Here is a 16,474-nt window from a genome sequence, read left to right on the forward strand (position 1 = left end):
CTGCACCCATCATTTCTGTAATGAAGAGGTCATTGAGTAATACACCTGGGGAACCAAAGAAGGTTCGCATCTGTGGGGACTTTAAGGTGACAGTGAACCCAGTCCTTCTCACTGTACAATATCCGCTTCCGCGGATTGAAGATATTTTTGCCTCACTATCTGGAGGGAAATGCTTAACTAAGATTGATCTGGCCCAGGCGTACCTGCAAATGGAGGTAGAAGAAGCCTCGAAACTGTACCTCACGATCAACACTCATAAAAGTCTCTACCAATACAACCAGCTGGTGTTCGGGGTAGCATCAGCTCCGGCTATTTGGCAAAGGGCAATGGATCAAGTTCTGCAAGGGATTCCAGGGACCCAGTGTTATTTGGACGACATCCTGGTCACGGGCGAAAATGACTGTGATCACCTCGCCAACCCGGTGCTCACTAGATTGAAGGATTATGGGCTCCGAGCTAATCACGACAAATGTGAGTTTTTCCAGAAACAGATCTCATATTGTGGCCATGTTACTGATGAAGAGGGGTTACATAAGTCCCCTGAAAAGATTGAGGCAGTAGTCAAGGCTCCAGCACCGGAAAATGTGGCACAACTGAGGTCGTTCCTCGGGTTGGTTAACTACTACCATAAGTTCTTGCCGAATTTGTCTACAGTACTACACCCACTGAACAACCTACTGCAAACGGGGGTACCATGGAAGTGGAATGGCGAATGTAAACGAGCTTTCCAAAAGTGCAAAGAATTGATCATATCAAAAGAGGTGTTGGCTCATTTCAACCAAGCACTATCAATTCGGTTGGCGTGTGATGCATCACCCTATGTCATTGGAGCGGTGCTGTTGCACAAATTCCCGGACAGCTCGGAGAGGCCAATAGCCTTTGCGTCTCGGTCACTAACCTCAGCCGAGCGTAACTACGCCCAGATTGACAGGGAGGCCCTCAGCCTAGTGTGGGGAGTGAAAAAGTTCAACCACTATCTGCACGGGCAGAATTTCACCTTCCTGACTGACCACCAACCACTTATCTTCCTCTTTAATCCAAAGAAGGGTGTTCCGATGATGACTGCGCAATGGCTACAAAGATGGTCCCTTTTTCTAGGGGCGCACCAATATGATATCGAATATAAGGGCACGAAACAGCATGGAAACGCTGATAGGCTATCACGCCTGCCACTGCCTAATGCGGAGGAAGCACCAGCAGTGGATCCTGTCGAAATATTTCACTCGACTATAATTGCATGCTTGCCAGTAACTAACGCTGGTATACAGAAGGAGACCCGAAATGACCCAACACTGTCTCGGGTATATGATTTGACGGTGAAGGGATGGCCAGCACATGGCGTCTCACTGTTGCCAGCATTCTCATCCAGAAGAGCACAGCTGTCAGTGTGCCAGGGGACCTTGATGTGTGAATCACGAGTGGTAATTCCACCCAAGTTAAGGGAGAGAGTGCTCAATGAGCTTCACGAAGGCTATCTGGGAGGGGTGAAAATGAAAAGCCTTGCGAGGGCTTATGTGTGGTGGCCGGGGTTCGATCAGCAAATCGAGGACCTGTCAAAGAGCTGTTCAAGATGCAGAAGGTCCAAAATGGACCACCACATGCCCCTCTACACCCATGGGAGTGGCCCTCATCTCCATGGCAATGGGTGCATATTGATTTTGCTGGTCCATTCATGGACTCAATGTTTTTAATAGCCGTGGATGCGCACTCGAAATGGCCTGAGGTGATCAAAATGTCCTCCATCACCACGGAGAAAACTATTGCAGTCCTACGGACCATATGTGCCAGGAACGGCTTGCCAAAGCAGATTTGCTCTGATAATGCACCACAGTTTATGTCCGAAGAGTTTCGAAGATTTATGGAAAGGAATGGGGTAAGGCATTACACATCCGCCGCGTATCATCCAGTAACAAATGGATTGGCTGAGAGGTTCGTACAAATCTTTAAAAAAGCAGTAAGGGCCATGTGCGATGACGACCTTCCACTGCAGCATAAGGTGGACAATTTCCTGTTAGCCCACAGAAATGCGACACATGCAGTCACCAACCAGACCCCGGCTATGATGTTCTTTAACCGCAGGTTGAGATCTCGTCTGGATTTGCTCAGACCAAATGTACGAAGAGATGTTGAGAATAAGCAATTCCAGCACATCAATGAGAAGCCGAAAAGGAGCTTCAATGTAGGGCAACCAGTCTTGGCCCGCGACTACCGAACAGAGAAATGGCAACCAGGAACGATATGCACACGTCAGCGGCCACTAATGTACACAGTGGATGTTGGGGAGAACATTGTGAGACGCCATGTTGACCACATCTTAGAGTCACAGGAGCGAGTCAACCTCAGGTCTTGCGTACCTGGTGATGAACCCGACATACAGGTGGCATCTACCCCAGAAACAGTAGCATCGGAAGCTGATGAACCAACCGACGACAGGGGGCCAGAATCGCCTCCGCACCAAGAGCAAGACACTCAGGAAAGGTGCTATCCAGAAAGGATCAGGAAACCACCCCGAAGACTGAATTTATAAATGTACTATTTGCAGTTAATGTTGCATGTTAAAAGTGTTAATTGTTAAATGAATGTTATGGTACTGTTAATCTAAAAGGGGAGGAATTGTAGTGTATGTACCTTTAAGGGGAGAACTACTTTTACAGCTCCTGTATACTGTAGTAGCAGCAGTGACCACACCTGTATATAAACCCTGAGTAGGGATCTGTACTTTAGATTTAGAGTAACCTTCATCCAGTAAACACCTGTTGATTGTTCCTCTACAGTCTCTGTTGATAGATTGAAGGACACCATACATCAAAATTCACGGAGTTAACAACACCGTACCATACCATTGGTAACGGACAGGTTGAGAGATAAAATGCTATCATTTGGAATGCTGTTCATCTTGCGCTGAGGTCACACAACCTACCAGACCTGCAGTGGGAAACTATGCTACCTGACATGTTGCATTCCATCAGGTCTCTCCTTTCTACGTCTACCAATGTCACAACTCACGAGAGATTCTTCAGCTTCCAGTTGAGTGCTCCCTGTGGGATGGCCACTTGAGGCCAGGGCGCTGGTCAATCCCCGGCTATCCAACAGGATAAAGTCAGTTCTGCGCCTGTGGGAACCCGCAGCCGGAGTCACGATCTCCCCAGCCTCCCTTTAGGTCAATCAGAGCAACATGGGCCCTGTTGATCCACCGGTACAGATCAGTTGGCCCAGGGACCAAGACATGGTCCACGGAGACGTGCCTTCTAGCCATAAATAAAAATCTAAAAGACTGCAGCTATTTGTGGTCCGCCTAATCCGTTACGAGGAAGTTGTCGGACTTCCAAATCTTTTAGGCAGGAAGAATGTTATAAATCTCATCATTCATCAAGAAACTACTCATGAAATAACGCTGAACGGCCAGCTGGTGGCACCGTCCAATGAGTATAAATACTTGGGTGTCGGCCCCAGCTCTTCAGGGACATTTTCTAAGACAAGGAACTAGTGAAGTACAACTAGGCCGCCATGTTCTGAAACAAGTTGATTAAAGCCTTGCTTTATGCTCAAACCATGTGTGTAGTGAGTTTTATTACGTCACTCTCTGCTTTCTGTCTTGAAGCCAGCCAGCGATCCTCTCTGCTACTTGTCCTCTGACTCCACATTCTCAGACTCTATGAATTAGTCTATTGTGGGGTACCTTATCGAAGGCTTTTTGAAAAGTTACATCTATTGCATTACCATTGTCTACTCTCTCTGGTACCTTTTCAAAAAAATCAATGAGTTTGGTCAAGCAAGGTTTTCCTTGTTGAAATCCATGCTGACTGTTCATTATCATGCTTTCCATTTCTAGATGTTCTTCTATTCTCTCCTTTAGTAGGGATTTCATTATTTTTCCGACCACCCATGTTAAGCTGACTGGTCTATAATTCCTTGGACATGTTCTATCCACGTTCTTAAATATAGGTATTAATTTCGCTATCCGCCAGCCCCCTGGAACTATACCTTTTTCTAAAGAATTATTAAATATGTGGAGTAATGTTTCTGCTATCTCTTCCCTAGATTCTTTTAAAATGTATGGATACAATCCACCCGGACCAGGAGTTTTATCCTCTTTGAGTTTGATTAGTTAATTTAATATAGCCCCTTTTTAATTTAAAATGTACTTACCTCATCACTCAGCTCATCATCCAATATCGTGTCCACCTTTTCTATCTCCCTGTTAAATACCGAAGCGAAATAATTATTTAATATTTCTGCTGTCTCCCTATCGTTACCTGTGGTATTGTCCTGTCTATCCCTTAATGGCCATATTCCCATCTCAACTTTCCTTTTTTATTGATGTGCCTGTAAAATATATTGCTATTTTGTTTTATGTTCATGATTATTTAATTCTATATTCCTCTTTGCATCCCTAATTTTTTTTGGATTTCCCTCTAATCCCTTCATATTCTCTCTTACCATGCACTACTCTGCTGTCTATGTACTTAATATATACATCTTTCCTTACCCTCAATTGTTTCCTTATGTCTTTATTCATCCATGGTGTCGCATTAGTGTTTAGTTTGTTCTTTCCGTTTAGCAGAATATATTTTTGCTGCACTCTGTTGAACACCATTTTAAATGTTTCCCATTGTCGTTCTACATTGTTGTTTGCCAATATTGTTGCCCATTTTTTCTTCCCAAGTTCTATTCTCAGCCCCTCAAAATCAGCTTTTCTCTGAACTGTTTATTCTCATACTGATGTCCTTCTCTATTATTATCTTAAAGCGTATTATATTATGGTCACTATTGCCTATATGTTCACTTATTTAATTCTCTTATCTGCTCTGGCTCATTTCCCATAACTAGATCCAATAATGAATCATCCCTTGTTGGACTTTTTACATATTGGGTTAGAAAGGAGTCCTATAGACATTGTAGGAACTCCATTCCCTTATCCCCTTTACCCACTGCTTATGCCCAATTAATATCGGGGTAGTTGAAATCCCCTATGGTTATTATTCTATGTTTTTAACTCATTTCTCTGATTTGTCTCTGTATTTCTTCTGCCCCCTCCCTTCCACTATTAGGTGGTCTGTAGGCTACGACTATTAGTGTGATTGATCCTTTATTTTCTTTTATCTCTAACAATGTGAATTGTATTTTTGTCTTGCTGAAAGCTAGGTCTCTTTTTTTCTAGTGACATTATGTTATCCATTATGAGTACAGCAACTCCACCTCCCCCTTTTCCCTTTCAATCTTTTCTAAATATGTCATACCCTGCAATGTTTAATTCCCAGTCCTGATTTTTCTGTAGCCATGTCTCAGTAATCCCTACTATATCTGGTTCATCCCAACGCATCAGTCCCTCCAAATCGCCTGTTATATTACAAACACTGTGTGCATTGCTGTACAGAGAGATTAACCCATTTTCAATGAGATTTCCTCTCACTTTTTGCTCAACCATCTTTTTAGACTCCTGTTCTATAACTCTATTTATTACCTTCCCGCTTATGTCCTCCCTTACTTTATTTTTTTCCTATGCTCACTTTTCCTGTTTTGTTTATATTTAGGCTGTTTACATTTCTGGTAGATCCCTCCTCTCTTCTTACTTGTTTAAAGCCTTTGCCACCCGCATTATTACACTTTCTGCTAGGACACTGGTCCCATCCCGGTTCAGGTGGAGCCCATCCCATCGGTGTAGCTCCTTCCTGCCACAGAACTTGTGCTAATGTCCATGAAAAGGAACCACTCTTTCCAACACCAGCTCTATAGTCCCGTGTTAATTCTCCGGATCTGTCTGCTTCAATGACAATTTGCATGTGGCTCGGGCAATAATCCAGAAATTATTACCCTCGAGGTCCTGGGTTTTAATTAGAGCCTAACTCCTGAACTCAGAGAATGCGGAGTCAGGGTACTAGAAGCAGAATGGATTGATAGCTGGCTTCAATACAGAACACAGAGAAATGGAGTAAAGGGCAGCTTTTCACAGAAGGTGGATAGTGGTGTTCCACAAGGATCAGTGCTGGGACCACTGCTGTTCACAATTTACATTAACGATTTAGACTGTGGAATCAAAAGCATAATTTCTAAATTTGAAGAATATACCAAATTGGGGTGGGGGTATAGTCAATACTGAGGAGGTCCACAACAAATTACAGGAGGACTTTAGCAAAGTTGCAGAATAGGCAAATATTTGGCAAATGTAGCTCAATACAGATAAATGTGAGGTATTACATTTTGGTAGGCAGAATAGGGAGGTCACTTATTACTTAGAAGGTGTGAGTCTAGGTGAGGTAGAGGATCAAAGGGATCTCAGAGTACAAATACTCAAAACGCTATAAGTTGTGGCACAGGTTAGCAAGGCCAAAAAAAACTAAACACTAGGTTTTTTTTCTAGAGGTATAGAATTGAAAAGTAGTGAAGTTATGTTAACCTTGGTTACGCCACACTTATAGTACTGCGAGCAGTTCTGGTAGCCATAACATAAAAAGGATATTGAGACACTGGAGAAGGTGCAGAGAAGATTTCCAAGGAAGATACCAGAAATGCGAGGGTATACATATCAGGAGAGGATGAACAGGCGGGGTCTCTTTGTTCTTGAAAAAAGAAGGCTGAGTGGTGACCTAATAGTGGTCTTTAAAGTTATGAACAGTTATGATAGAATTGATGCAGTGACAATCTTTCCACTTGTGGGGAAGAGCATAACTAGAGGCCATCAATATAAGATAGTCATCAAGAAATCCTGTAGTGAATAAAGAAGAAAGCTCTTTACCCAAAGAGTGGCGAGATTGTTGGAACTTGCTACCACAGGGAGTGGTTGAAGCGAATAGTATAGATGCATTTAAGGGGAGGCTGGTCAAGCATATGAGGGAGAAAGGAATAAAGGGTTACGCTGATAGATTTAGATGAAGAAAGATGGGAGGAGGCTCCAATGGAGCATAAGCTGGTTGGGCCGAATGACCTGTTTCTGTCCCATATATCCTATGAAACCCTATGTGACTTTATATTCAAAATCATAAAGGGCTTGAATAGAGTGAATAAGGAGCAACCGTTTGCAGTGGAAGAGAGGTCGGTAACCAGAGGACAAAGAGTTAATGTAATTGGAAAAAGAACCAGAGGCGATATGAGGAGAATTTTTTTTATGCAACAACTTGTGATCCGGAATGCCCTGCCTGAAGGTCGCTGGAAGCAGATTCAATAGTGACTTTCAAAAGGGAATTGGATAAATATTTGAAGGGTGAAATTTGAAGGGCTATGCGGAAAGGACAGGGGTGTTGATCTCATTGGATAGCTCTTTAAAAGACCTGGCACAGGCACGATGGGCCGAATTACCTCTTTCTGTGCTGTATAATTTTATGATTCTAATTGCCAACATTTAAAATGGGAATTGACGATGTAAAGTTAGCAGGCTGTAATTGCAGCCTCCCTCCGTTGTTGGCGCTTTAATGCCTCAGCTTAAGTTGCCCAACTCCTCAGCCTGTACTTCTGGAAAACTCCGATGTGTAAAACAACTCAATTTCGCACCTTCACAGTTTTCTATCAACTTTGCTACTTAGCTATAAATAATATAACATGCCAAAAAGTATAAATTGGGGCAAAAGCAAAATACTGCGGGTGCTTGAAATCTAAATTAAAAACAGAAAATGCTGGAAATACTCATCAGGTCAGGCAGCATCTGTGGAGAGAGAAACAGAGATAACGTTTCAGGTCGATGACCTGTAATTGCACCCACCCTCCGGTGGTGGTGCTGTAGCTTAATTTGCCCAATCTTCAGCCTGTACTTCCGGAAAACTCCGATGTATAAAACAACTCTGGTTCTGACGATGGGTCATCGACCTGAAACGTTACCTCTGTTTCTCTCTCCACAGATGCTACCTGACCTGCTGAGTATTTCCAGCATTTTCTGTTTTTATTTTCGTATCAATTAGGGCCTGAAAAATGTTTCCATGGTGTGGGCTAAAATTCACTGTCCTCCGCCCTTGTTACAATGGACTTGACTCCATGCGGGTAATTTTGACTCTGGGTGAGAGTGTAAAATGGGAGATATTGGACCGGCAGCCCATTACACACCCAGCCTGATTTTCATGTCCATTGAGGTCAACGAAAGGCAATATCCGGCAAGGTGTATATTGGGCAGTCAGCTCGATATTGCTCATTTTACACTATTGCACAAGGACCAAAGTTACTCCAAATGAATAGAAAACTACTGGTCGGGCTGTATGACTTTCTGATAAACCACCTACTGGATATAAGATGGCATTGGAGCCTCAAACTTACACATCGACATTACATATATATGTGCTCACCAATATCATTCAACAAATGCAATGATATGAATAAAAACTTAAATTAAATATTGACAATATAATTCAATAAACATTATATTTCCAATATGATTCAATAAATGTGATATTTCCAAAGTCATTCAATAAATATTTTACTAATATCATACACTAAAAGTAATATTACCATGAATTGGTTGGGTAATTTTAAATTGTGACCATAGTGTAAAGCGGGTAATATCGGGTCAGCGGCCGGTTATAAACCTCGCCCAATGGAAAGGGAATCCGAGCGAGGTTTAGAACGGGTGGCCGGTCCAATATTGACTGTTTTACATTTTTGACTGAAGATTTAAAAATTACTCCAATAAATAAATATGATTCGTTACATGTAAAACAATCAGCAAAATCATTCAATAAATACAATATTGTTAATACCATTAATTAAATGTAATAATACAAATGTCATTCAATAAACACTGATGGTTTTGGGGGTGGGGGGTTTAACTTTTATCACCAGGTGATATGTGGCCAATGGTGAATCGGCCACCCACTTTACACCATGTTCCATTTTCAGAAAATCGATTGAGGTGATAAACAACAGCTGATTCACAGGCGCCCGAATTTTACCTGGCGATGAAAGTCAAATTCAACTTCAGCAGGGTTGCTAAATGGGCGAGAGCAGAAAAGCCGCCTGTTATATACCCCGGCCCATTGTACAGTGAAGGGTATGGAAAGGTACATCAGGCAACATGAATAAACGGCAGCCTCGCTGCTACTGCCCATTTGACACGACCAATATTGAATTTCACCCGCAGTATCACCGATATTGTTCATTGGGTTAATGTTACCTTCCAGAGACGGTATAAAATGGGCGATATCCAATTAGTTGCCCATTATATACCTCGCCTGATGTTCCCTTCTACTGAAGTCAATGGAAGGGTCAATATCGCTGATGCTACACTATCCCCCAAGTGAAAATGACCCCTGTCATTCGCTGCATTCATTCAAACGAATATACTCACTTGATGTTTGGTTGTTCTGCTGCAACCATTTATCAACCTGTCCCTTGATGAGTCCGTGGAAACCAGCTTGAGTGATTGTGTATCCTTCCCAGTAACTCTTGCCAAATGCTTCCGCCATCCATTGCTGTCTTGGAACAGTTATTTTCATATTTTTGTCATAATAGTTTATCTCACAGCCATCCAAACGCCCCAGAACACTAAACTCCGGCAGATCAGTACTCCCATGGTTCAGGGTGTAGTAATATAGCAGAGAGTGAGACTCTAGGACATAATAACAAAATAATTGGCATATCAAATATTAGAAATGTCAGTTTGCTAAACAATTGGGAAAAAATAATGTATTCAGAAAAATGCGAGATCACTGAATATTTTGCGATCGCTCCCATGTTAAAACATTGCATAGAAGGCAAAATGAGCCTTAATATGAAATCTTATCCATTTAGAAGAATATTCCCATTTCGAAATAAATGAAAAATGTTATGTTTCGAATAAATTACATTATTACATCTCATTTGTAAATCGTAAATTTAAGATTTTAGTCCCACATCTGACCTGGGGATTCTTTGGTGAATTAGTGAGGAAGTTCACCCAGAATTATGGTACTAGGCCATGCAGAATCCATCCCTGGTGTGTGTACAGTGATCTGTTCCCAGCCCGCTGCTTGTAGTGACAACAAAATTGGCCTCAGATTTGCTGAGCGAAAGAAGGGAAAAGCAGCTTGAATATATGCAAATTGGGGTTAAAGGAAGTTATCAAGGCCCTCAACAACATTTCCCTCTCTGCCCACATTGTTACCCCTAGTTCCTGATCCTGCCCGAAAAGTGGAACCAATTGGAAGGCAGGTATTAATGGGACCCTCAGTTGGTCTCAAATAAAATCCTGGAATATTTGGGAGACATTTTTCTTCTATTATGTTGTGGGATTTCACTACTTAGACTGTTTAAAATGCATGTACTGGCTGCTGAATATTTTGACTTGTTAATTCTACTTCTGGTAATTCCACTCTGGAATGTAGTGAAGGGTCTGTTGTGATTGGAGGAGAGCCATGGGAAATGGGGAGGAAAGGATTAGTAGTGCAGCAGCTAACTTCAGGCGGTACGAGGCTGTGCAGACTGAAAGAGATGTGAAGCTGAGTCTGACTATGGCAGTCCTGGTGAGGTCATTAAGTTTCTTCCTGCAATGCAGACAAATTCATGGGAAAATGGAGTATAAATTTGTCTTGGGCGGCGGCGCAGAACGGGCGACAGTGAATCAGCAGCCAGCTTTGCCCGCCTTCTGAATTTCTATTGGATTGAAGTCATTGGAAAGAAAATTGAACGATAGACCAAAACAGGCTGTCGCGAGCCTTCAGCTGCTTTCGGGTACCATGCACTTTATAGCCATTGTTGCTGCCACTGGCTTGCTCATCCACCTCCCGCCGTTACTGCTGACTAAGCTGACGGGCCTATCATTGCCTATTAGAAGAGACGAGGACCTCAATACCGGTGCTAACTTGCTCTACAAGCACTTCCACGGCTGCCCCAGAGAATCGGAGGACTCCTGACCGTGTCATGCAGCCTGATGCTCCAGTAAGGTCGCACTGCACCAACCACCGTTGAAAAGTGCACCCTCCCTTTAAAGGACTGCAGGCTAAATCAAAAGAATTGGCGCTCCTTTCATGTGTCTGAAGCCGGGTCACGAAAATTATACAGTCCCCACCAACATTATCAATCGGATGGGCGGGGCATAGCTTGCCAACCCACCAGAACAATCCTGGAGTCTCCAGGAATTAAAGATTAATCTCCTAGACACCGTTACAAGAAACCCGGGAGAAAGATAACAATAACATTAAAAAAGTCGCAATTATATAACAATATATTGGAGATGGGGAATAAAGGCGGGTTGGCTGGGCTGGAGGTTATGTGATGAATGCTCCTGGAATGGTACAACCAGAGTTGCCAACACGTCGGCCTGATTCGCCGCACAAATCCCCATCTACGATCGAGGGACATTACTTCAGTCCTGCAGTAAATCAATGGCAAGTTTTTTAAGCGTGTAGCTCCACACGAGCCCCTATCGTCACCTTGCCACTCCATCCAGCCCAGGAGCTCCCCCAGGGCATCCGCAAGGTCCGAGGCAGTCAGTGTAACCCGGACTACACACGGGGCATTCAGTGTAACCCCGACTAACCACGGGGGCATTCAGTGTAACCCCGACTAACCACGGAGGCAGTCAGTGTAACCCGGACTAAACAAGAGGGCAGTCAGTGAATCCCGGACTAAACACGGGGCTGTTAGTGAATCCCGGACTAAACATGGGGGCAGTCAGTGAATCCCGGACTAAACACGGGACAGTTAGTGAATCCCGAACTAAACACAGGAGCAGTCAATGTAACCTGGGCTAAACACGGGCAGTCAGTGTATCCTGCACTAAACACGGGGCAGTCAGTGTATCCTGGACTAAACACGGGGCAGTCGCTGTAAACCGATATAAACAAGAGGCAATCGGTGTAACCCGGACTATACAAGAGAACAGTACACCCGGACTAAACACGGGACAGTCAGTGTATCCCGGACTAAACAAGAGGGAAGTCGGTGTATCCCGGACTAAACACGGGGGAAGTCATTAATATTCCGGAATGAACGTTGTTCACAATGGCGGTCATGTCGTGTAATAATGAATATAACCGCACAAGTCCGGTCATTTGACTTACCAGGAACCACCCTTTGAAAAAAGTAAAGGCTCAGTAAAGCAAAGAGGAACATGTTTCAGGGAGTCGCTCAGTTAAAACACTGCACAGCGAGACGGGAAGGTTTTGTAGATGTCAGAACTCCTCCCACATTATTCTGTTTATCTCGTTCAGTAAAACTCATTCTATCCAATGAGAAAGAACTCGCCTCCCGTCACTCGGGAGGGAGTCTCTGGCTCTATTCCCAGCATTAGGAACTGCGGGCGGAATTGGATTAGAAAAGAACACACTGGTCAATGGCAAAGACTTGAAACTGGAGGGAGACTGGGACACAAATTGAAAGTACCAGCGAGAATATTTCCCACTGAACCTGATCGGTAGCGATTATAGAGCTGGCTGTTAAAAGCAGCAGCAATCTCTAATCCTGTGTTTGCACCTTATCAGAACAGGGGCAAACCTCACTGGCAAATACAGCCTCGCCCTGTTAAGGTCAATGAAAAGCCAATCACAGGCTGGTCACTTTCCGTGTTTCTGCTGGGTGATAGAAAGTTTACAAGCTACACAATCTGAAAATTCAACCCTCCTCCCTTTCAGTGGCGGTGTTATTCTATCTGCTGTGAACAGATTGAGGCTCTGCTAAAATAGTGAAAAGAGGAATTTCAGACCAAGCTACAAATACACTTGTTCATTGACTCTTATCACTCGCTGTACTGCTGTACATTTTCTGCCTAAAATTACTGTTGGCAATATTAGTGAGACATGTTATTGTCCACTGCTGTAAAACAGGTGATATCCCAGTTGTTTTAAGCAGGCTGCACCATTAAAATAACAGGCAAAGGAATGTTATACCCATATGGTAAGCATTTCACCTCCAACATCACCAATATTGATTTAGGGACAGGAGGAGGCCATTCAGTCCCTCGAGCCTTTTCCCGTCATTCCATTAGATCATGGCTGTTCTGTATTTTAACTCCATCCAATCATGGAATGATACAGCACAGACGGAGGCCATTCGGCCCATTGTGCCTGTGTCGGCTGTTTGGTAGAACGAGCCAATGATTCTCACTCACCTGTTATTTCCCCAAAGCCCTGTAATTTTGTTTTCCCTCTAAGTATTTATCCAATTGCATTTTCAAAGTTCCTGTTAAATCTGCTTCCACCACACTTTCATTCAGTGAATTCCAGATCACAACAACTCGCTGTAAATAGTGTTTCCTCATGTTCACACTGGTTCTTTTGCCAATCACCTTAAACCTGTGTCCTCTGGTTACTGACCCTTCTGCCACTGGAAACAGTTTCTCCTGATTCACCGTACATGATTTTGAACACTTCTATCAAATCTCCTCTGAAACTTTTCTGCTCTAAGGAGAACAAACCCAGCTTCTCCAGTCTCCCAACATAACTAAATTCCCTCATCCCTGGTACCATTCTAGTAAAGCTATTCTGCCCCCTCTCCAAGGCCCTGACATTCTTCCTAAAGTGTGGTGCCCAGAATTGAAAACAATATTCCAGCTGAGGCGCAATCAGTGTTCTATAAATGTTTCACATACCTTCCTTGCTTTTGTTCCTCGATAAATAAAGCCAATGATCCCATCTTTTTAACAACATTCTCAACTTGTCCTGCCACCTTCAAAGATGTGTGTACATACACCTCATGTTCTCTGTCTCTGCTGCCCCTTTAAATTGTACCATTTAGTTTATATTGCCTCTCCTCATTCTTCCGACCAAAATGAATCATTTCTGTGCTTCAGATTTAAACTGCCATGTGTCTGGCCATTTCACCAGCCTGTGTCTGTCCTCCCGAAATCTGTTACTATCCTCCTCATTGTTCACTACATTTCCGAGTTTCGTGTCATCTGCAAACTTTGAAATTCTGCCCTGTATAACCAATTCATTAATATACATAAAAAAGAACAGTGGTCCTAATACTGTCCCCTGGGGGACACCACTGTATACTTTCCTCCAGTCTGAAAAGGAACCATTCACCACTCTGCTTCATATCCCTTAGACTAATCCATGCTGGACTTTAAATTTGGTAAAAAGTCTATTATGAGCTATTTTGTCAAACACCTTTAGAAACTTCATATACACAACAGCAACCCTCATTAACCCTCTCCAATATTTGCTCAAAGAACTCAATCAAATTAGTCAAACACGAGTTGCCTCTAAAAAATCCGTGCTGCCTTACATTTATTAGCCCATACTTTTCCAAATCCCATTTAATGGTGTCCCAGATTATTGTCTCTAAAAGTTTCCCCACCACCGTTAGGCTGACTGGCCTTTAGTTGCCAGGTTTATCCTCCCCCCCTTTTTCAACAGTGGTGTAACATTTGCAATCCTGCACTGCTCTAGCACCACCCCCATACCTAATGATTGTGTCCAGGGCCTCCGCAATTTCCACCCTTACTTCCCTCAGTAACATAGGATGAATCCCAGCTGGACCAGGTGACTTTTCTACTTTAAGCACTGCCAACCTTTTCATTACATAGAAACATAGAAACATAGAAGATAGGAGCAGGAGTAAGCCATTCGGCCCCTGGAGCCTGTTCCGCCATTCAATGCAATAATGGCTGATCATCCAAATTCAGTACCCTATCCCTGCTTTCTCCCCATATCCCTTGATCCCCTCAGCCTTAAGAAATATATCCAACTCCTTCTTGAATATATTTAATGAATTGGCCTCAACTGCCTTCTGTGGTAAAGAATTGCACAGGTTCACCACTCTCTGGGTGAAGAAATTCCTCCTCATATCAGTCCTAAATGGCTTACCCCTTATCCTTAGACTGTGACCCCTGGTTCTGGACCCCCCCGCTATCGGGAACAGCCTCCCTGCATCTAGTCTGTCTAGTCCTGTTAGAATTTAATAAGTTTCAATGAAATCCCCTCTCATTCTTCTAAACTCTAGTGAATATAAGCCTAATCGACCCAATCTCTCTTCATACATCATTCCCGCCATCCCAGGTATCAGTCTGGTGAATCTTCGCTGCACTCCCGCCATGGCAAGAACATCCTTCCTCAGATAAGGCGACCAAAACTGCACACAATACTCAAGGTGTGGTCTCACCAAGGCCCTGTACAAGTCCAGCAAGACATCCTTGCTCCTATACTTAAATCCTCTCCCTATGAAGGCCGGCAGACCATTTGTCATCTTAACCGCCTGCTGCACCTGCATGCTTACCTTCAGCGACTGGTGCACAAGGACACCCAGATCTCGTTGCACTTCTCCATTTCCCAATCTATTGCCGTTCAGATAATAAACTGCCTTCCTGTTTTTGCCACCAAAGTGGATAACCTCGCATTTATCCACATTATACTGCATCTGTCATGCATCTGCCCAGTCGCCCAACCTGTCCAAATCATATTAGAGTTTATCTGCATCCTCCTCACAGCACATACGCCCACCCAACTTTGTGTCGTCTGCAAGCTTGGAGATATTACATCTAGTTGCCTCGTCCAGGTCATCATTAATATATATTGTGAATAACTGGGGTCCTAGCACTGATCCCCGCAGTACCCCACTAGTCATTGCCTTCCACTCGGAGCAATACCCATTTATTCCAACTCTTTGCTTCCTGTCTGCCAACCAGTTTTCTATCCAAGCCAGTATCGTACCCCCAATCCCATGTGCTTTAACTTTGCATGCTATTCTCTTATGTGGGACCTTATCGAAAGCCTTCTCAAAGTCCAAATACACCACATCCACTGGTTCTCCCTTATCAACTCTACCAGTTACATCTTCAGAATATTCCAGTATGTTAATCAAGCATGATTTACCTTTTGTAAATCCATGTTGACTTTGTCCGATCCTGTCACTGTTTTCCAAGTGCTCTGCTATTACATCTTTTATAATGGACTCTAGCATTTTCCCCACTACCGATGTCAGGCTTACCGGTCTATAATTCCCCGCTTTTTCTCCTCTTTACCTCCTCTTTAACTATGTTTTATCTTTTCCAATAGTACTACTGACTCCTCCTTCACTGCTACATTAGCAGCATCCTCTTCTCTAGTGAAGAGAGATGCAAAGTATTCATTTATTATCTCAATTATGTCACTGCCTACAGAAGAATCTCTCCTTTGCTGTTCCTTCCTTTGACTACCCTTTGAATCTTTATATTTTTAGAAAATACTTTTGGGTTCCATTTTATGTTAGCTGCTAATCTATTCTCATGCTCTCCCTTTGCCCTTCTTATTCCTTATTTAAATCTCCTGTGTACTATTTGCATTCAGCTTGGTTCCCTACTGCATTATGAACCTGACATTTGTCATCGGCTGCTTTTGATATCTCATTTTAATCTTTATATCTGTAGTCATCCAGGGAGCTCGAGCTTTGGATGCCCTTCTTTCTCCCTTTCTGGAATGTGTCGAACCTGTACCGGAACTATCCCCTCCTTGAAGGCCTCCCAATGGTTAATTACTGTTTTGCCTGCAAATTTTTGATTCCAATACACCTGGGCGAGATTCCTTTTCAACTCACTGAAGTTACCCCTCCTCCAGTTAAATATTTGTATGCTAGATTGTTCATTTTCCATTGCCATAAC

At 43.2% G+C, this 16,474-nt stretch overlaps 1 pseudogene across 1 annotated transcript in view; it reads right to left on the reverse strand.

Moving 5' to 3' along the window:
• Positions 1 to 16,474, reverse strand: part of LOC147095592 (zinc-binding protein A33-like) — a 63,306-nt pseudogene that overhangs the window by 12,841 nt on the left and 33,991 nt on the right. Inside the window, exon 7 of the transcript XR_015074574.1 lies at positions 9,269 to 9,529. The product of XR_015074574.1 is annotated as a zinc-binding protein A33-like (transcript). The remainder of the gene's footprint in view (positions 1 to 9,268; positions 9,530 to 16,474) is intronic.

Source organism: Somniosus microcephalus, unplaced genomic scaffold, assembly GCF_052327205.1.
Source record: "Somniosus microcephalus isolate GS21.2 unplaced genomic scaffold, FLI_Smic_1.0 unresolved_chr1, whole genome shotgun sequence".
Classification (NCBI taxonomy): Eukaryota; Metazoa; Chordata; class Chondrichthyes; order Squaliformes; family Somniosidae; genus Somniosus; species Somniosus microcephalus.